The sequence below is a fragment of the Delphinus delphis genome, chromosome 17 (genome assembly GCF_949987515.2).
Source record: "Delphinus delphis chromosome 17, mDelDel1.2, whole genome shotgun sequence".
NCBI lineage: Eukaryota > Metazoa > Chordata > Mammalia > Artiodactyla > Delphinidae > Delphinus > Delphinus delphis.
This window is the reverse complement of record NC_082699.1, coordinates 4,495,901-4,509,524: the sequence shown is the minus strand read 5'-3', so window position 1 is coordinate 4,509,524 and position 13,624 is coordinate 4,495,901. Positions and strand designations below refer to the sequence as shown.

General features: G+C 42.0%; 1 protein-coding gene across 1 annotated transcript in view; it reads right to left on the bottom strand.

The window, feature by feature from the left end:
• The window catches only part of XKR4 (XK related 4), a 319,153-nt gene that overhangs the window by 54,923 nt on the left and 250,606 nt on the right, over positions 1 to 13,624 (bottom strand). The gene's annotated exons all lie outside the window — the stretch shown is intronic.

Here is a 13,624-nt window from a genome sequence, read left to right as displayed (position 1 = left end):
TTTGGAGAACAGAGAAAATATACTCTAGTTTTATACTGTGCTTCATTGCTAAATTTATCTAATGTGTATATAAGTTGACCATATTCTATATTATAAATATGTATATATATATATATATATATATAATTTAAGTAAGTAAACTATTTTAAAGAAAAAGAGAAGCACATTATCTTGAGTTAGATTTTTCTTTGGTGGTAGTTAGTCATTTAAAGAGCTGGACAATGTCCCTCAACAGGTGAATGGATAAATATGTGGTACATATATACAATGGAATATTACTCAGCCATAAAAAAGAATGAAATAATGCCATTTGCAGCAACATGGATGGACCTAGAGATTATCATACTAAGTGGAATAAGTCAGACAGAGGAAGATAAGTATCATATGATATCACTTATATGTGGAATCTAAAAAAGTGATACAAATGAACTTACTTGCAAAACAGAAACGGACTCATAGAAAACAAACCTGTGGTTACCAAAGGGGGAAGCGGGGGAGGGATAAATTAGGAGCTTGGGGTTAACAAATACAAACTACTATATATAAAATAGATAATCAACAAGGTCCTACTATATAACACAGGAAACTCTATTCAATATCTTATAATAACCTATGATGGAAAAGAATCTGAAAAAGAATAGATATATATATATGTGTGTGTATATATATACATAAATACATACAACTGAATCACTTTGCTGTACACCTGAAATTAACACATTATAAATCAACTATACTTAAAAAAAAAAGAACTGGACCTTTGCTCTCTATCTCTCCATTCCATTCTTCATTTAACAAACATTTACAGGATTTTATTCATTTAAGGAAGGTTTTCGCCTTTGTAGAGAAGACAATGCCTTCTTCTCTGGGTTGAAATACCAGCTCATAGAAACTCAAACTTTTCTTCATTTATGAATGACCATCAATAGACCCATAAGAAGGGAGAACTTCACTCAAATCAGTAGTCTTGAAAGTAAGAGTACAAAAAAGTAAGTAAACCTTGAGCTAATTTGCTATTATTGTCTGTTCCTATATTAACCATTGCTCAGTCGCAGTTATAGTAAAAGCAACTCCTGGATTCTATTGGCAAATAACTGTGAAATGCCATCCCTGAGTGAATTCTGTATAGATTCACTATTATCAATGCCATTAATGAAAAAAAATTCCCTCTATGGTATGTTATAATTCCAAGGCAAAGTTTGTTTGTGAACTAATTATAAGAAATTATAAGCCAATTGCATATATAGTTATTTCACTCTTTTCCTCTGTGATATAGTTTTCTTCTCAATATTTTGAATAGAAAAAAATTAATTCTTAGGTTGGGAAAAAAAAACTGCTTCTGCAAGAAAAGTGCCACATATACTTACAAAATACACCTGTATTTTAAATTTGAATTTCAAAATATTTTAAGTAAACTGAAAAGCAATGTTTCTTCAAGAGCCAGGTTGTCTCCTTGAAGCCTGGACACAGAGAGCTGGGGGTGACCAATGGTTGAGGGGTGACCAGGAAGGAGAGAAGTGGATGCTGGCCGAGAGGGGCCATGGGTGAACCACAGGAAGACCCAGACTGAAACGTGGTCCCTGATCTTCCAGTGCTTTGCCTTCCTCTGATGTTAAGAGGGAAAGTCAAGGAGGGAAGGAGCTTAGATTTAAGAGGGCCAAGATGGCCTTTTCATGGGAAAGTTGATAAAAATAAGATCAAGGGAGGCAGTTAGATAAGAAGGCTTTCCAGAAGAAAGAGGAATAATAAGGATGTAAGTAACATAATTTCTCTGATAAGCAGAATTTTCTGAGAACTTCAGACTTCCCCCCGCAAATGCTTTCATATTTATAAAATATGTGAATGTATATATGCTCAACGACCTACCACTTAGTTTACTGAAAAATTACTGCCAATTCCAATGCAGCTTCCCCACTCCACCTCGCACCAGCACCACCATTTCTGCCTTTTTCTAATTGGAGACAAAGCCAGACTGGGTGCCAGGATAATACAAGGAATAGGTCGTTTGTAACAGCTCAAGGACGAACAAAAAATGCACTTACATATTGCTTACTTTGCGCCAGTGCTGGTTTTTTTTTTTTTTTACATCTTTATTGGAGTATAATTGCTTAACAATGGTGTGTTAGTTTCTGCTGTGTAACAAAGTGAATCAGTTATACATATACATATGTTCCCATATCTCTTCCCTCTTGCGTCTCCCTGCCTCCCACCCTCCCTATCCCACCCCTCTAGGTGGTCACAAAGCACCGAGCTGATCTCCCTGTGCTATGTGGCTGCTTCCCACTAGCTATCTACCTTACATTTGGTAGTGTGTATATGTCCATGCCACTCTCTCGCTTTGTCACAGCTTACCCTTCCCCCTCCCCATATCCTCAAGTCCATTCTCTAGTAGGTCTGTGTCTCTATTCCTGTCTTACCCCTAGGTTATTCATGACATTTTTTTCCCCTTAAATTCCATATATATATGTTAGCATACGGTATTTGTTTTTCTCTTTCTGACTTACTTCACTCTATATGACAGACTCTAGGTCTATCCACCTCATTACAAATAGCTCAATTTCGTTTCTTTTTATGGCTGAGTAATATTCCATTGTACATTTGTGCCACATCTTCTTTATCCATTCATCTGTTGATGAACACTTAGGTTGCTGCCATGTCCTTGCTATTGTAAATAGAGCTGCAACGAACATTTTGGTACACAACTCTTTTTGAATTATGGTTTTCTCAGGGTATATGCCCAGTAGTGGGATTGCTGGGTCATATGGTAGTTCTATTTTTAGCTTTTTAAGGAACCTCCATACTGTTCTCCATAGTGGCTGTATCAATTTACATTCCCACAAACAGTGCAAGAGGGCTCCCTTTTCCTCATACCCTCTCCAGCATTTATTGTTTGTAGATTTTTTGATGATGGCCATTCTGACTGGTGTGAGATGATATCTCATTGTAGTTTTGATTTGCATTTCTCTAATGATTAATGATGTTGAGCATTCTTTCATGTGTTTGTTGGCAGTCTGTATATCTTCTTTGGAGAAATGTCTATTTAGGTCTTCTGCCCATTTTTGGATTGGGTTGTTTGCTTTTTTGATATTGAGCTGCATGAGCTGCTTATAGATTTTGGAGATTAATCCTTTGTCAGTTGCTTCATTTGCAAAAATTTTCTCCCATTCTGAGGGTTGTCTTTTCGTCTTGTTTATGGTTTCCTTTGTTGTGCAAAAGCTTTTAAGGTTCATTAGGTCCCATTTGTTTATTTTTGTTTTTATTTCCATTACTCTAGGAGGTGGGTCAAAAAGGATCTTGCTGTGATTTATGTCATAGGGTGGTCTGCCTATGTTTTCTTCTAAGAGTTTTATCGTGTCTAGTCTTACATTTAGGTCTTTAATCAATTTTGAATTTATTTTTGTGCGTGGTGTTAGGGAGTGTTCTAATTTCATTCTTTTACATGTAGCTGTCCAGTTTTCCCAGCACCACTTATTGAAGAAGCTGTCTTTTCTCCAATGTATATTCTTGCCTCCTTTATCAAAGATAAGGTGACTGTATGTGCATGGGTTTACCTCTGGGCTTTCTATCCTGTTCCATTGATCTATATTTCTGTTTTTGTGCCAGTACCATACTGTCTTGATTACTGTAGCTTTGTAGTAGAGTCTGAAGTCAGGGAGCCTGATTCCTCCAGCTCCGTGTTTCTTTCTCAGGATTGCTTTGGCTATTCGGGGTCTTTTGTGTTTCCATACAAATTGTGAAATTTTTTGTTCTAGTTCTGTGAGAAATGCCAGTGGTAGTTTGATAGGGATTGCATTGAATCTGTAGATTGCTTTGAGTAGTATAGTCATTTTCACAATGTTGATTCTTCCAATCCAAGAACATGGTATATCTCTCTATCTATTTGTATCATCTGGTAGCATCTTTAGGATTCTCTATGTATAGTATCATGGCATCTGCAAACAGTGACAGCTTTACTTCTTTTTTTTTTTTTTTTGCGGTGCGCGGGCCTCTCACCGCTGTGGCCTCTCCCGTTGCGGAGCACAGGCTCCGGACGCGCAGGCTCAGCGGCCATGGCTCACGGGCCCAGCCGCTCCGCAGCATGTGGGATCTTCCCGGACCAGGGCACGAACCTGTGTCCCCTGCATCGGCAGGCAGACTCTCAACCACTGTGCCACCAGGGAAGCCCAGCTTTACTTCTTCTTTTCTGACTTGGATTCCTTTTATTTCTTTTTCTTCTCTGATTTTTGTGGCTAAAACTTCCAAAACTATGTTGAATAATAGTGGTGAGAGTGGGCAACCTTGTCCTGTTCCTGATCTGAGTGGAAATGGTTTCATTTTTTCACCATTGAGGATGATGTTGTCTGTGGGTTTGTCATATGTGGCCTTTGTTATGTTGAGGAAAGTTCCCTCTATGCCTACTTTGTAAATAGACTCTTTTAGCATCTGATGCATGTTTAAGTTTTCTGGCATCATTATTTTTTTGCTCATTCATTTATTCATTTAGTAGTTTTGAACTACTCCGTGTGCGGTTCTGGGGATCACAAAGAATAATACATAGTCTTTGCCTTTAAACACGCACACGTTTAGTAAGGGAGATATAAATGTAGAAAGATAATTAAAATATGGCTTATTAAGTTTCATGGTAAATGGACAGATTCTTAGGGGAATACACATAAAGGGCACCAAACCCAGCCTGTGTGTGTGTGTGTGTGTGTGTGTGTGTGTGTGTGTGTGTATGTTTGTGTGTATGTGTGTGTGAGAGAGAAAGAGAGAGAGAGAGAGGGAGAGAGGGAGAGATGGGGGTGAGGGATGCTACAAGCTTTAGGACAGGCTTCTGGGAGAAGTTACCTGGGCAGAGTACTAAATATTGAGAAGAAATTAGCCAGGCAAAGACAGAGAGAAGAAAACAATCAAGTTACTTATACAGAAGCAAAATAAACTCTGCAATTTGTCCATATTAAACTTTGAAAAGTCAAGTTGTTTTTGAATGAATAATAGACTTCCATTGTTATATTCAAAAACAAACCTCTTTAGTCAGCCATAAAAAAGAATGAAATAATGCCATTTGCAGCAACATGGATGGACCTAGAGATCATCATACTAAGTGAAGTAAGTCAGAGAAAGACAAATATCATATCATTTATATGCAGAACCTAAAAAAATGATACAAATGAACTTATTTACAAAACAGAAATAGACTCTCAGACACAGAAGATAAAGTTATGATTACCAAATGGGAAATGGGGGGAGGGATAAATTGGGAATTGGGGATTAACAGATACACACTACTATATATAAAACAGATAAACAACAAGGACCTACAGTATAGCTTGGGAACTCTACTCAATATTCTGTAATAATAACCTATAATGGAAAAGAATATGAAAAAGAATATATATATGTATAACCGAATCCCTTTGCTGTACACCTGAATCATTGTAAATCAATTGTAGCTCAATTTTTAAAAAACCCTCTTACTTACAAATGTCTTTACCTATTTATATTTCCATCCCCCCAGCAAACACTCCAGCCCCTTCATCTATTATTTCCCAGGGAGCTCAAAGCCATTTGTTTGGTGTTGCTGAGGAACCAAGAGGGGAAAAAAATGGGGTGGAGATTCAGCCTGGAGATGGGGAGTGGGTGGAGGGTGCTGAACACTGAGGTCCTCTATGCTGGATGGAGAGGAAAAGGAAAGTCACGTGGGAGGGTAAAGCAGCTGGGGTTACCCAACTACATTTCATTTTTAGCTTAATCACTGATGTTTCTGGGCAGGGTGGCACTGGAGAAGCCTTGGACAGGAGAGCTGATCCTCCTGTTACAGAGGATCAGCTGAGCACCGTGAAACTCAGACTAGGATGTGGCAGAGTGGATGGAAGGGAGAAACGGGCATGAAGAATACTTAAGAGACAGTTACCCGGTCCCAGTGAGCGTGATGAGAGGAGGAAATCGTGGACACCCCGGATTTCTGGTGAGGCTGACACCACCAACACGTGGAGAGCAGAGGGGAGGAGAACTGAGAATGAAGAAACCCAGAGATTGATGTAAAATATTCCACATTTTAAACCTTGGAAGCTAATTAAAATTTAAACCTCTATGCAGGGGCCACGGGGAAGATAACGCTGTCTGTGGTCTGCCACGTCATGCTCTCTGAAGTAGGCGACTTGGGCTGGAGTGACAGAGGATGACGTCGAGGGTCAGGAAGTGGTGACGTCCCCTCCACCGAGACTGCCTTCCACTGGTAAGTACTCACTTACTTCGTGCCTCATCTGTGCCAGGTTCAAGGGATTTAGTGGTAACTGAGAGAGTCAAAAATCCTGCAAGGCGAATGACATATAAGGACGTTTTTTCTCCTCTGTGGTTATTTGTTCTCTTTGTGGTATTGACACGTGGTTGAAACAAACCTCAGCGTCTGTGATGCACTCGGCTGCTGGTATCAGATGGGTTCCTATTGAGCTTATCAGATGCCCTGGATTTAGCTCTGCAACAATTAGAAACAGACCCTGGAAAGGTTCTTGAATTCTCCGTGCTTCTGCCTTCTTGCCTGTAAAGTGTGCATGAGGATAATGCTAAGGTGCAGAATTATTGTGAGAATAAAGTGAGAAGGTGTCTACGGGTCAGCCCATGTTCCGGCTCCTATGAGCTATGCAAAAGTTGGCTACAGTAAAGATTACGGTGCCCAACCTGGCACCCTGCCCATGGGTCTAAAACAGTGATTTTCTGATGTTTATGGGATGTAAATGTCACTTTGACGCATGCAAGTGTGAGTGGAGTGACAAAGTAGCTGCTGGAAGAAAGGTTTGCCCCTATTGCCACTAACGGACATCTCCTGTCCTTCAGGAGAACCGGTTCACAGAAAATCTGTTCCTGACCCTCTGTGGCGATGGGGTCTAGCTGACCTCATGAGACAGAACCTAGGAGTCTGATTGAGTCTGAAAGAATTATGCACATGAAAGAGGCTGTCTTGCTATGTGAAGCATGTATTACTGTGGTGGACATTATTTAGCATTTTCTGTGTGTCAGGTGTTGAGCCAGCCTGGTGCTGGATATGAGAACGAAATGGACAAATCCTCGACCTTTATGGAGTTTATAGTCTAATGAAGAAGTCGGGCTTTTAAGCAAGACATAGCTTAAGTTCCGGCTCCAATACAGCACAGGAAGGAATGCTCAACTTAACTTGAGGGTTAAGCCATGGCTTCTTAAAGGAAGTGATGTGAAAACTGACATTTAAAATTGAGTGACATATACCCCCATATCCCCTCCCTCTGGTATACATATAGCTGATTCACTTTTTTATACAGCAGAAACTAACACAACATTTTTAGTTGTCCATCTCCAATAAAGATGTTAGAAAAAATAAAATTGAGTGACAGAGTCAGCCAGACGAGGGCAGAGGGCGGCACATCCAAGATGAGCAGGAAGAAGTGTTTATTATGCTGCAAAGTCAAATAAAGCATTTTTGACTCAATTTTTAATTACGCATCAAGATTTGGGTTTAGGATCATTTTCAAGGTGTATGTTGTTGATTTAATAGATCATATTATTAAAGTACACACTGACCTGGAGCATCATCTTGGACTTACTGCCTTTTTGAAACGAACATATTTCATAGATCTCAAAGACATGTTTACGTGCATCAATGTCACAGAGATAGGCAACCCGTCTCCCATTCACCCAGCCCTTTCTCATTGCCACCTCTCTCATTTACATCTTATCTCTTACTGAACTAGTGCAATCTCATCTTCACTGATTTCCTTACTTCCAATTTTTTCCCCACATCAATGCCTCTTATGCTTTGCTGCAAAATTAAACTTCCTTAGAGAAGCTCTTATTTGCTCACTCCCATGTGTGCAGTCTCTCATGGAATCCCCACAGCCTGAGATGGTCATCCTAAATCATTCATCCTGGTGCTCGAAGCCTTTCTTATGGTTCCAGCCTCCCTTCTCTGCTGCCCTTGCACTACTCTGCTCCTTGGGAATCAATGTAGACTACTTGTTCTGCTTTCCTGTTTCATTCATTGTTGTTCGTAACATCCTTCAGTTTCGGATGCATGTCCCCAGCCTGTCCACGTTGAAAGTTCCACTTTGAGAACCAACTCAAACTCTCCAACAATTGTGAAGTCCTCGCCCAACATCCTCACTCCCACTATTGTGGTTTTTCCTTCCTTTAAATCCCCAGCACTACGCCCACATACACAGTACTATGCATACATAGCTTGTATTGCATTTGTAAAATTATGCCTTGTTAGTGTAATGTGCGTACATACTTTGATGCACTTGGGGTAAGGGCTATGTATTTCTCAACTTGGCATCTTTTATTTCTTTTAGCACAATATTCTTCACATTGTAGGTGATTAATATTTATCGAAGTTCAGCAATTCTATTAGTACATTTTTCACTGCTAATTCTCTTTGAGTTGAAAAGGCTTGATCTTATGTACTTGTATTTGGAGTGGTCTCAGTTCATGGAATCATTATTTTTTTTAATCTTGTAAGTGGAGCACTTAGCGTTTATGAATGATTCCATGTTTATTATTTTATTTTATGCCCTAAGGCTCACGGGACATTAATACATGTATCAACACAGCATCCTTCTTAGTGCAGACACAGAAAGGTGGAGAGGCTCCCTGGAGCTCTCTCTGAGTCAGTGAGGACCAGAGGTGGGATGGGAACCGAGTTCCTTCTGTTCTGTCATTTACCACCTGCAGCAGCTTCCCTGGTGTCTCTTTCTTCCTTCTGGAGACCCAGTGCAGTGTAAATACTGCTACTAAAATCAGTATTTTCTCACTGTGCACAGATGTCCCTTAAGCTTGAACATGGCTCCTATAGCAACTTGAGAAGAAGCATTGCACTTGAGCCAGTGTAGGTGGTCAAGTGCTGGCCTCCACGCAGATGAGTAGCACAGTTGTTTAATGTCTACTCTAGTCATTTTTTTAATAACTGCCTTTACCAAATTTCTGACAGGTGCTATGGGTACAGACCTGCTGCCCGCTGCCCGGACCCCAGGAGAGAGGGGGAGGGTGCATGTGCATTGGGTGGGCGCCCCCTTTAGCAGCACTGTTCTTCCTTCTTTGATGCTGTTGTCCCCTTAGGCTTCAGCGGGAAGTGATGAGAAGCCCTCGTGCTTGCAGGCCATCCTGGAGGCCCGGGGGTTGGATCCATAGTTTCTTTTTTTTAAATGGACTTGTCTCTAGTAAGTAGGCTGTATGGTAAGAGAGGAAGGTCCCTGGACTTACGTTTTGAAGATAAATTTTCACCTTCCACCTAGCTCTACCTTTAATTGCTTTGTGACCTCGAGCAAATTGCTGAAGCTACCAGAGGTTTGGGTACCTCACCTCTAAACCAAGTTACTGTGAGAACCAGACAGGATAAAATGTGGGAACTTTCGTAAACTTCATAAACTTCAAAAACTTCATAAACTTCAAAGCACGTCACTAGGATGAAGTGCTATTAGTAGAAGATAGGCGTAAAGTAGGGCTTTGAATTCAATTCTGTTAAAAATTTTGAATTAAAAGTCTAATCGGCTTACCTGCTAGTTTTCTGGGGAAAGCATTTTCTAAAGCCAAGATGGCCTAGAGCTTAGCAGATAATTCTGAAGTATACTTACAAATACTTTATATTTCTCAACCTTATTAATCAGATTTAATAATTAAACCACAAGGAACGAATAGTAACTGTCACAATCTAGAAAGCTAATCAAATGTGAAAGAAAAATGTAGCTTAGCATCCTATCTGAACAACAGCAAGAAGATACTTATAAACACTCCTCTGGACTTTCCTTGTTCGAGATGAGAAAGATAGCACAGCTTCCTTTTACGCACACGCTTTTAAAATTGAGAGAGGCCAACTTAGTTTATTGGTTTTTTTTTTTTTTTTGCATTCTTAGAAAGAAAGATTTAATCTCAAAAGTAATAGCAAGAGCAAATATAAAACAAAAACCAAACCACACCAAAACAAAGCAAAAAAGAGCTTTCACGATTTGTACAAGTTCTTGAGTGAAAATACCAAGGCTCTTTATTAAAATGATTGGAGTGATTCTTATTTCAGAAATCAAATGGCAAGAATTTCACTCTAACCTCAAAAGAACTTTGCATTGTTATTGTCGTGGATTTAGGAGAAAGGTACTGGAATAGAAGTCGATGAAAAAGAGAGAGAAAGTTTCCAAATCTCTGTATTCTACCATCTAATTCCCTTCAATATCTTGAGTAATAAACAACAGGCAGACCAAACAACCAAACCAAAACACTCCCCTGATGCTTTGTGTGATGGAAAGAATGGTTATTGAAGAGACGAAGAGTCTGGAATCACTGAGGAGCAGATCAATCTGTTATTAATCTGTCGAGTAGTAGGATCCTAACTAGGTCTCAGGAGATCATTTTATTGATTCATTACCTGCTTGAGAATATACCATTCCCTTTAGATGCCTCAGAGAGCTGGCTCCATTACAACACGCCTCAGACATATTTGAACACAATAGTAGCAATAACAAGACACACAAGGAAAATTGTCAGAACTAGTGGTGCATATTGAATCGTGGAGTCTAGAACGGTCAGTTTTAAAAGATGCGTCCGATCATGGGAGCACCAGGGAGGTGTTCCACATGTTGCAAATCAGTGTCTCCTGGGTTTTTGTGCTTGGACTGAGCTTGGGCCACATGCCAGGCACTGCTCCAGGTGCTTGGAGACACCCGGGAGACACAACACGCAAAGATCCTGCCCATCCTCATGGAGCTTATATTCTATTGGGAAGGACAGTCAAGAAGCACCTCTAAAAAAGGAGAAATGGGTGATGTTGGATGGAAATAAATGGTGATGAGAAAAAAGTAGGGCAAAGGCTGAGGAGGTGAAGTGTCAAAGGCAAGGATGGCTGGGAAGGCCATGCTGGGAAGGTGCAGGAGCTGCCTACAGAGTGTGGGAGGGCCAGCCAGGTAGAGAACGGGTTAGGACCCTGCCGAGCTGGGAATGGCAGGAGTAGGGGGCCAGGGCTGAGGATAACCTGCACTCCGGCTGGAGCTATGACTCGCTGTGGGTCAGCGAGGACCTGGGCAGACCTTGAAGGATTGTGAACCTAGGAGTGAGCTGATCTGGGTCTCCATTTAACAGGATCAGTTTGGCCGCTGTGTTGTAAACAGGGGGGCCGAGGGCAGAAGAAGCGTGAGGTTGTTGACCAGTTTCTCAGGCTGCTTTAAGAATCAGGACAATATAGAATGAGAACGATGGCTATGGAGGCCGTGAGATGCAGCTGAACTCGGGACCCGTTTTTAAGTTAAACCAACAGGGTTTACGGATGGGAGAGATGTGCGTGTGAAAACCACAGTGGAGTCGAGGATAGCAGTAAGGCTCTTAGCTCGAACAGCTGCAAGAAAGAATTTGCCACTAACTGAGACGGGGAAGTATGAAAATGAACAGGTTTGGGGAGAAGCAGCAGGGGCTCATGTCAGGTCTGAGATGCGCTTGCCACTGACGGCTCTTCGCTGAATTCCTCCCCGGGCGTGGCCCTCTGCTGGGCGCTGCCTTGCCAAGCCCATGCCTCCAGTGAGCGCAGCTGAGGTCCAACGTGATGGCGGGGATGCAGGCCTCGTGCACACGCCTCAACCAGGGGCCACCGGGAGGCTCCCGGCGTGGGCTCAGGCCTCGCCGCGCTGCTCTTCCCTCGGCCCATCCTGCTCTGGCACCTCACAGGGTCGCTACTGAGAGCACAGCCCAGTAAACTTTCTGTACCCAAATCTCCGTCCGTTTTCCGGGGACCCACCTTAAGACCCCTTCTAGGGGCCCCCCACGTAGAAACTCTGTCCTTCTTCTTGGTGTAGCTGATATCACCCTGTTCCACTCAGTATCTGCTTTACAGAGACCCGTAATGGTCACCCTCCGACAAGATCACAAGACATCCGGCGCCGCGCTTATTTATTTATGTACTTTGCTCCTAAAGGAGAGTGGACGAATATTTGTCATGTGGTTAACAGACAACTGAAATGCCCCGAACAGAAACTAAAAAGAAGAAATTAAAGACGAAAAGCAGTACTTTCAAACTGAATTCAGATGTCTGTTTCCCTTTGCGATTCACGTAACGGCAAGCAAAATCACGACACCCTCTAGCCGTGGCTTCCTTGGCCTTTTGAGCGCTAGAAGTCTGATAGTGTGAAGACCGATTTGTAACTGGCTTTTCTCCTCAGGCCTCTACACTTGGATCTGCGTTCTATCCACAATTTCAAAACAGAAACATCGAGGCAGCTATAAGCAATTGTTTCTGTCTGCAATGTTCCAGACAACATCACATCTGACTGTATCCTTTTGAATGGACTGATCTGTGAACTGAATTAACCAATTTATGAAATGTTTGACTAGTTTGGATGGCCTATGAAAAAAATACAAGAGAAATATTTTTCTAAAACCCTTGCTCTGTGTACAGGGCGGAGTGCACCTTGGCATCACCTAGTCCATTCTCCAAATGCCCACGAGGGAAGAACTCATACAACTCCTGAAAGCTGTATTTGGGGAAAAAGGAAAGTGGAGTTTACTGAGTGCTTCCCTCATGCTGGGACCTTTGTGGGCCCTTTCAATCCAGTCTTAGCAACACCCTCCACAGTGTGGCTCTCAACTTCAGGTGCCCATTGAATCACCGGAGGAGTTTAACACCCTGGTGCCCGGATCCTGCCCTAGAGATTCTGATGTAGTTGGTCTGGGGGTGTGGGCTGGGTATCGAATACTTGAAAGCTGAAAACCTCCCCAGGTGACTCTAACGTGCAGGCCAGGCTGAGAATCACTGCTCTGTCAAGTGAACTACATTTGTGGCTAAAAACAATCGGATGACCAGCCTGTGGCCAGATACAGTATGGCTAAGAGCAGCTGATGGAAGCAAGGTGGGCTGCTCTGACCTGGGTGCTGTCCCTGATGTCACCCCTCCAGTCACCCCCTGTTCACGGTCCTCCAGCCTTGATCACGGGCCAGAGGGAGTAAACCAGGTCCTACTGCTGCTCCGTACAGGCTATCCCAGATCACTGCCATCATATTAATGTCGACAACTTTCTATCAACAAAATTGATCTCAGCCAGCTAATTTCCCGTTGGATCCTTGAGTACTGTGCCGTTGATTCCAGCCATGGAGGCTGTGAAGCTATGGTTCAAACAGGTTAAGGAAGTAGGCGGGTAAGAGGTGGACGTGTAATTCAAACCCACAACTAAAGTACCTTTGAAAGGGATTCTTCTGTTAATTCAGAAGGGTCTTGTATGATATAAGCTAAAGAAAACAAGTACCAGCCATCCTTTCTACAGCCGTAGTTACAGTCCTTCACAGTTCTTTTCCATACTCGAGAGTTTTATTTCTTCCGGGCTTTTCTCATTGGCCCGGTTCTCCGGCCCTTTAATCACTTGCAGTGCGTTCCTCCAGAGCTCTCCTAGTTATGCACCCTCCTTTAACCTGCAGGGTTCCAGGCCAGGCCTTTAATTACAAATTTTAAAATGATGGCGGGAGTGGATGGCGGGAGTGGAATCACCACGATCTCATATTGCTTGTGCTGTGCTGTTTCTATTACATTAGCTTTATTTCCACATCACTCCAAGCCACCAGGTTAACACTCTCTTTGTGTGTGATTATTATTGTAAAAATGTTGCCTTCCCTTTACTGTACAGCTACTCTATTCCAAGTAGTGCTC